Source organism: Molothrus aeneus, chromosome 6 (genome assembly GCF_037042795.1).
Source record: "Molothrus aeneus isolate 106 chromosome 6, BPBGC_Maene_1.0, whole genome shotgun sequence".
Classification (NCBI taxonomy): domain Eukaryota; kingdom Metazoa; phylum Chordata; class Aves; order Passeriformes; family Icteridae; genus Molothrus; species Molothrus aeneus.
In genome coordinates, this window is record NC_089651.1 from 44258864 (window position 1) to 44267190 (window position 8327).

Sequence of the window (8327 nt, forward strand, 5' to 3'; positions counted from 1 at the left end):
AAGAGTTTTACTTGACCAGATACAAAATCAGTCAGTTCACTCTAACATTTTCCACATATATGTTAGAAAACTGAGACCAAAGAGGGTATAATATGCATTTTAGTTGAGAACTCCACTGTCAATTGAGAATGTAATTTCCATTTCCTTCTTCAGCCAATTGCTTCTGTTGGGTTCTATCCTTTAATTTTGTGCTTGTAGTAAAATCAGAGATCATCCTGTTTGGTAACTTTCCTTGCTTTGCATGAACTTGTAGAATCACAGTCAAAGCTGTAGAATGTGCAGCACAGAAAGGATAACAAAGAGTGGGGAATATCCTGTCTTTATGGGCATGTTCTACCCATCAATCTGTCAGGCTGAAAAATTTCTACAGCTGTGTGAATAATTCACAGTGAATCATTCTGCAATGATCTAATTTTTCCTGGTCATGAGAGACTTCTTACCATTACTAATATTTTTATTAGATATCTACTTTAAGTTATCCAATTAATTATTATTCCCTAATTTTTATAGCTTGGTCATGAAAATCTCTCATCTTGTACCAAATGCAGATTAGCCATCAGTCAGTAGTCTTACTCACCCTGAATATTGGCTTTCTGTGGGAGCCTAAGTGTAGTGAACAAAAGAGCCATTCAAACATGTCAAAATCTGTCCCATGTTGATTTTCTATTTAACTGTTAGATGTGACTGGTCAATTAATTTGCACAAAATTGCTACCAATCTCTGATCGGCTGTCTGTGATAACACTGCCAGAAGTGAATGTTCATTTTGCATAAATGTTAAATGCAGTTTTCACAAAGTCCAGCCAGCTAAACCTATTCACAAAAACTGCTGCACAGAATGAACATTTAGAGAATTGTGGTGACTTTATATAAAGAATATAAAGGAAGCATAAGCTTGGTTCTTGTAAACTGGCTTTAAAATGGGAAAGCATATCTGAAGAGATACAGTTCTACCTCAGTTTCGCACGGTGAAATTGTTACAATTGTTAAGTTGTAACACTCATTTACTGCTTTGTTTTAAAAATAAGCTTCCAAAAATAAAATAAATAAATTAAAACCATGACATCCCTACTAATGCAGTACATAATTGCTATATTTAGGAAAAATTAAGCACACAATATTTTGAAGTGATTTATGTTGTTGAAGGTCGTATAAAGCCAGTGAAAGATTAGGAAAGAAAATCCTTGAAAAAGAACACAAGAGGGTTTTCTCACACATCTGAAGCTTGGACCTATTTTCTCAATCTGCTCCAGAAGTATCAAAACCTCATCCAAGTTTTATATGCCAGAGAAGGATTCAGATGAAATCTGGCAAAATTTTGCTCTGCATTTTTCAAGTTCAGTCAAGCTTGAAGCTCCAAACAGTTTTCATGACAGAACTTTTTTTTATGATGACAATAAATGTTAAAAGTGTTCCAATAATGTTTGCTTTTAATAAAATCAATATCTTCTGTAGAGATACACATAGTTAATGTTACTCTTAAGCAAACCATTTATCTTAAGAAATTCATAACATCTTGGATTGTTTTCTTTGTTCCTTTGTTGGCACTTAAACTATATGGAAAATGGTTGGCAAAAGCTGATTTAGATAGTGAAATAGAAATAGAAATAGAAATAGAAATAGAAAGAGAAGAGAAGAGAAGAGAAGAGAAGAGAAGAGAAGAGAAGAGAAGAGAAGAGAAGAGAAGAGAAGAGAAGAGAAAGCTTCAAAAAACACAATCATGAATAAAAATGAAATTTCTCTGGTCAGATCCGGTTTCTTTGCATTGGCCAATCTGAACAAGTATTTGGTAGAATTAAATCCCTTTTCCTCATCAATGTATTCATTTCTATTGATTAACATCCCTCAAGGGTTCACTGGTTTCAGAACAGGTTTTCTAACAAAGTGACAGTATAAAAATCACACATAAAACATTCTAAATATGTCATGGTATTGCTGAAAACAGAAAGACATACACACTTGCCAAGTTCCAAACTAGCATGCTCCAGATACAGGTTAACTGGAATTTTGCTTTTTGAAACAGGATTCAATTTACCCAGGTCTCCTAGAAAATAGCATCCAGTTATGAAGCATTTGTCATTCAAACACTGGCTTGTCTCACAGGCTGGAATGCATCAAGAGGAAACGAGGAAATTGGATGGATATTCAGTGACTTGGTAGATCATTCCACCAAACAGAGACTGCTTTATCTGTTACCATTTATTTCAAAACTGTAACTTTTTTTTCTTTTTGAATTACATTATATTTATGCAAGACACACAATATTTTCCTGATATTATAATCTGTAGGGCTTTTGTTCTGCTTGCTTTTCTGCTTGTTTTCTGAGGGTTTTATAACAACAGTCTGGACTATAACTGTAAATTATTAATATATTTCAATTTGGTGCAGATACTGGCATAGAAAAGATGACTGTTAAATTCTTTAAAGATTAGCTGTAACATGGTCATGCATGAACACGGTGGTCTGCAAGGCCACGTTCTAGCAAGCCAGATTATACTGTAAAAAAAAAAGTGAAAAAGGGAACAAGGCACTTTTGCAATTTTAATAGACTCATCTGAAAACATTAAAACTGCACATCTGTGATTTTAATCTCAGACAAACAGAGACACATTTGCCTTATACAGCTTTAGGTAAAATAGTGTTTATCTACAAGACTCAGGAGTGCTCCTCAGCTCCAGGGTTTGAGTCCTAAATCATTCCTTAATCATGTCCCAGCCTGGTCCTGGGATGAGATCATCTCTGAGATCACTTCTGTTCCTGCATGTTTTCCATGGAAAGGAAATTTTGGCTTTTAAACTGACTGAAGTTACCACAGATGACTGCTATAACTGAAGGAAGAACAAGTAGCTGATATACGCATACCACTAGATAACCCACCAGCTGATCTCTTGCCTTTTCTCTAAAAGGGGAGCATCCACAGACATCATATTCTATGTTTGTTTAGGTTAGCAACAAAAAAGTCTCACAAGTTTTATCATTATCTGAAAAGCTCAGTGCACCACCATTTGTTCAAGCAGGGGTGATATTTAAAGAAAGGTATAGTACACAATGACTAATAGTTTGTGAAATTCATCCCAATAGCTGTGGTTTCTTTTCTGATCATGGGTAAGTTTAGTTAATTACCAAATCAATTAATAAAGAGGCTTTTTAGCCACCTTCTGAGCTATAAAAACTTCAGATATCTACCTTCTTTTACATTCTTACTAATGTGAATCTAATCTTTATCTGAATCGTACTAAGGCACATTTGTACAAATTTTTTTCCCATGACATGGAAGTGAGCAGCAATAGTGTGATTTATGCCATTTTGTATTTTATTTTCAAAAAATTGTGTTACCACAAATTCCTTATGCTGCAAAAGAAAGGTATTAAAAAAATACCTCAAGTAATCTTTCCTGTGTGTTTGTATCTTTTGTCTTGTCTCTTCCAAATGTATTTACAATCATTTTGTGCTCCCTATTTCATGAACATTTTTTGACACTTGTGTGGCAGAGCAACACATTATTGATTACAAAGCAACCTAATTTAACTTGATTAATTATATTTCAGAACAATTAAAGAAGTATGTAAGAGCTATGAATATTAAATGATAGTGAAATGGAAATTTCTTTAATAATCAATTTTATTAAAGTTATGTTCAATAGTCAACTGAATAAATTTACTATTTATATTTAGCAGAACAAATCTTGTATGTGATCTGATTGCTATTCAGTTACTTAAGGTGCATTTCCTCAGGGCAGGGGGTGGAGTTTGATGTTTGATCTGGTTTTGTTATATTAAATTCATAAAAATTTGAATAAGGATGAACTTCTGCTTTGTCTGTCAGAGGCTACTGGCTATTTCAGGTCCCAGATCCTCACCAGAAAAGGGAGTCTCCATAAATAACAGGGATAAATCCACTCCACTGAAATCATTGGGAACATTTGTTATTCCTCCATTGTGAGACACAATTCAGTCACACATGTCAAAAAATATCAACTGATTTTTTTTTACAGTTCTACTTTATTACTGCAGATTACCTATTTCATTATTTATTCCTGGATGCAGGAGAATCTAAAAATAAAGAATAGATTTTATTTGACTTATCTCCACAACCCCACAGAGAACAATACAGATGATAAGGTGAGGTTGTCCATTGAGTCCACTGGTGTGGGATGGAGGGTGCCTGCCCAAGGAGACAGATGCAGCCGTGCTAAGGAGCATAATCCTAGGAACAGCCTGCAGCAATCTCCCCTTGTGCTGCAGCAATGTGGGCTCTGAGAAAGATTCTGAGGTCTCAGACATGGTAGAGGCTGAAGGATGATAAATCTCTTTTATTTATAAAGGACTGCTTGGAGAACCTGCAGAGGCAGCTGGCAAAATGTGAAAAATGCTGGCAAAAATTGAAGCAGGGTAGATATTGCTCAGAAGCTCCTGGTTAAGTCATGCCTGAGCAGGGGTGGATTCAGTGCCACAAAGAAGAAAGGACAAGTAAGAACCCTTGGCAGTGTCCTGCATAAAGCCACGGGTTTGGGTTCCCCAACATTCAATACATATTGAGCCACTGGTTCAAGCCCAGCAGGGATATGGTTTTATGATTCATAAGGACAGTGTGAATGAGTGAAGCTGGCTTGATTAAAGGGGATCTCATCGGAGTATTCAACTACATAGAGGGGGATTGTAGGAGATGTTGAGACAGGCAATTCTTTCTGCAAGCTGTGTATTGAAACAAGGGAAATTCTGATCAGGTACAAGTGGGGAAAAAAATCCCAAGAAGCATGCCCAGAAACGCTATAGTCTCTTCAAACCTGAATATATTCAAAATTCGGTAAGACCCAGAACATTCAGGTCTAACTTTGAAGTTAGTCTTATGCCTCTCATCAGGGTATGGATTAGAGATCTCTGGAGGGCCCTACCAACCCAAATCATTCTGTGGTTCAGCACCAAGTGGTAGTAATTGGGCCACGAGTTCCCTTATGCCACCTCTCTGAAAGCAGATGGGAAAATCAGCAAATAACTTTCTTCAAACCAAGTGGCATTGTAAAGATTCTTTGTTATTATATGCAAAAGAAAAAAGCTGAGCCTGCACAATAATGCAGTTCTACTTGCTAAAACAATAAGATCATTAGATGTGTTTAGTGTTTGATACACTGCTACTTTTAAGAAAATCAGATTTATTTTTTCTAACGGGCATATTAAAGATATTGTGAAATTGCTATTTGGAAAACTGGTACTCCCTCAAGACTTTTTTCCAGAATACTGCCAGGGATTTAACTTATGAATTGTTGTTATATGGCTCCCAGTTTGCCAGATTTGACACTCTAAAAGACACCTTCTTTCCAACAGCCATTTAAAAACTTTAGGAAATCATAGAGAAACAAAAAGAAAAAGAATGCTATATTATATGTAAACAACAGTTTAAAGCTCTGAACCACCATCCACAGTAAAGATCCAACCCATTCAGATACAATCATTTATTAGAATACTCAAAAAAAGTTTAAAGTAGAGTGAAAATATGGATTAAATTGTACATTGTGTATACTATGGGGCAATAGAATATTAAATTTCTATTCAATACAACATATATATTTTAATGATAAATATTTACAACAAACTTGATTATTAGAGATCCTTTAAATATTGGGGTATCTCTGAAAATTTACAGGTCTTGCAGGCAAATTTCTCAGCTGTTTTTGAAAATTTTGGTAAATCAAAAACATTGGTAGTATTTTCCCTCTGAAAAGATCACATTTTTTCATTTTCAATTGAAAAATAAAACAATCCACAAGCCAAATAAATGCTACCACTTCCGTTCAGACTTAAAGGGTTTTTTAAACATGTTTTTCCAAGGAGAAATAAACCCATATAATTCTAGTTTTCTTGATATTTTAGATGACAAAATATTAATAGCATGCCAGTGAAAAGTTAGTCTATTTTATGGGCTATCAACTCTGTCCATTTCATGGACACAGAAGTCAAGGAAGAGGACATCTTTAACTTCAAGGTTGAGCAAATAAAATAAGTTTTCAATCAAGCAATTTAAACTTCACTCGTCCTAAGAGAGTAGTTGGCAGAAAGAATGTGAACCACTTAAAAATTTCTTCCTGCCACTCTCCCTCACTCAGAATCTCTGGTGTATGAAGCCAAACTTTAGCTATTGGCTGTGCGCGTTGAATTGGGCAATGGATAAAGCATTCTAAAAAAATAAGTTTGACCTGATTTTGACTAGTGTGTGAGATCTCTGCTTTCAAACTTGTCATTCATTTGGCAATTGTTGGCATCTAGTCCAACTATCAGCATCACAAATAATTATTGTCAATAATTATGAATTAGGGATCTTAAGTTATTTTAGAAAATTTTTGTCTTGCATTCCATTGAGCAGCAATGTTCTTTATATATTTGTTTTAGTCATGATCCTTTCAAAGGCAAAAATATCTAATAATAACTAATTACCACATAAAGGAAATGGCAGTATGCAGCATAGCTGCTATTTATATCTTTGAAATCACTACTTTAAAATATCACTTTAAAATGCCTGTAAAACCTTCCTCTATGATGTCAATCTTAAATCTTCATTCACTATAATTCTATCATCTATTTTTCTCCAAGGAGTTTCTTTATTTGCACTCCTCAAAAGTATATCAATATTATTATTACATATGTTAAAGTACTGCCTGGAGCATGAACCAAGATTTGGGCTTCACAGCCTTATATTCTCCACAAGCACCAATAAATAAGAGTTCCTTTACTAGAAATTTTCACAGATTAGAGAAATAAATGTTGAAGAGAAATGTAATATTATCATATTTGGGGAAGAAAAAAAGGATTTGCTGTAGATCACACCAGAAGAATGAAATACAAACCTTTGCAGTCTTCAGAAATCATCCAAGTTCTCCTAATCTATTTTATTACCTCTAAATTTAAAGCAAACCACATGGTAGGATCTTTAGTTCTCATTACCCTCAAACCAAGGGACAGACTTGTGTGTTCATATAGATCACTGTGTGATTACACAGAAAAAACAAGGATAGGGCATTCATATCAGATATATTTGGCAGCTTTTCATGTTCACTTTAAAACAGCAGTGTCCACTCTTCCTCAAACTGCTTGCCTCTGTGTTAATTGCCTGTGTGATTTTTGAACCTGAGTGAACCTCAACCCTTCTTTCTGGCCTCGAACAGCAAACACAAGTGTAGAATGCATTTATCTAAATCAAAACACACAGGACCTCTCTCTCTGACTGGGCCTCACAAGTTTAGTCCAGAAGGCAGCTACCAAACCACTTGCAGAAGACAAAGGTACTGGTGAACCGATGATAGCAGCTTTTATCTGGTATGTACAAAAGTAGATCCATCTCTACTATGTAGGAAATGGCTGAGTTTCCCTCACCCTTCAACGATGAGTTATGCTGCAAGGCAGGTGGTGCCTTCAAGTCACGTTGCCTCTGGGGACAAGCTCCATCATGGTCCTGCCTTTCTCTGGCACAGTGCTGCTGGAAGCACCACCACTGCTTCTGAAAGATGCAATTAGGAGATGAAACTTTTCCCACAGACAGCTGCCAACTCATCCCCCACCACACAGTATCTTACAGTGTGACATTTCAGTACCACCTTTCTTCACATTTCTTCCAGTAGCCAAATAACTGAAGCAAGTTTAATGAGTTATCCAACAATAAAAATTATTTTTATTTTCATAGCACTCCAAATTTAAAATTGTTTTTCTAATCAGTTATTTCAGAAATGGTGGACAAACATTCAGTAGTTACAACACAGTGCTCTGATAGCAGGATGAGATTCATCATGTGCTGGACTCTCCTGTATTGAACTCTAAAAACAATTAAAAGAAAGCATAAAATTTGAGGAGAGATTTCTTCTTCTTATCATTTACTCTCTCCAAATTCCCCATGGTATTATCATAATTCCCTGTGTCAAAGTAGGTCAAAACTTCTCAGACAATTATACAAACCATTTTTAGAACTGTAGAGCTGGCCAGTCATAAAGGGAGCACAATATGAAAGAAAATAAGAAAAGAAAATTTATAAGAGGTACATATTTCTTGCAGTACAGTTCACACCTAAGACAGTTTCTTTATATTCATCCTTGCAGGAGGTGGATCTGTGCATCCTAAAACTGATAGAAACTGTGCATTTCTACTCTAACCCACTAAACAGAGCTGGACAGGGTTTCAGGCATACTTATTATTAAAAATAACTGCAGATTGTACATTATTATATTTTATCTCTTTCAAGGTTCAAGATAAATTTTGGGGAAATTTCTTAGTTGTTATGTGCATTCATAGGAGTTCTTGACTGTAAACTTCACCTGTCAAAATAATATGCATCAGGATATGT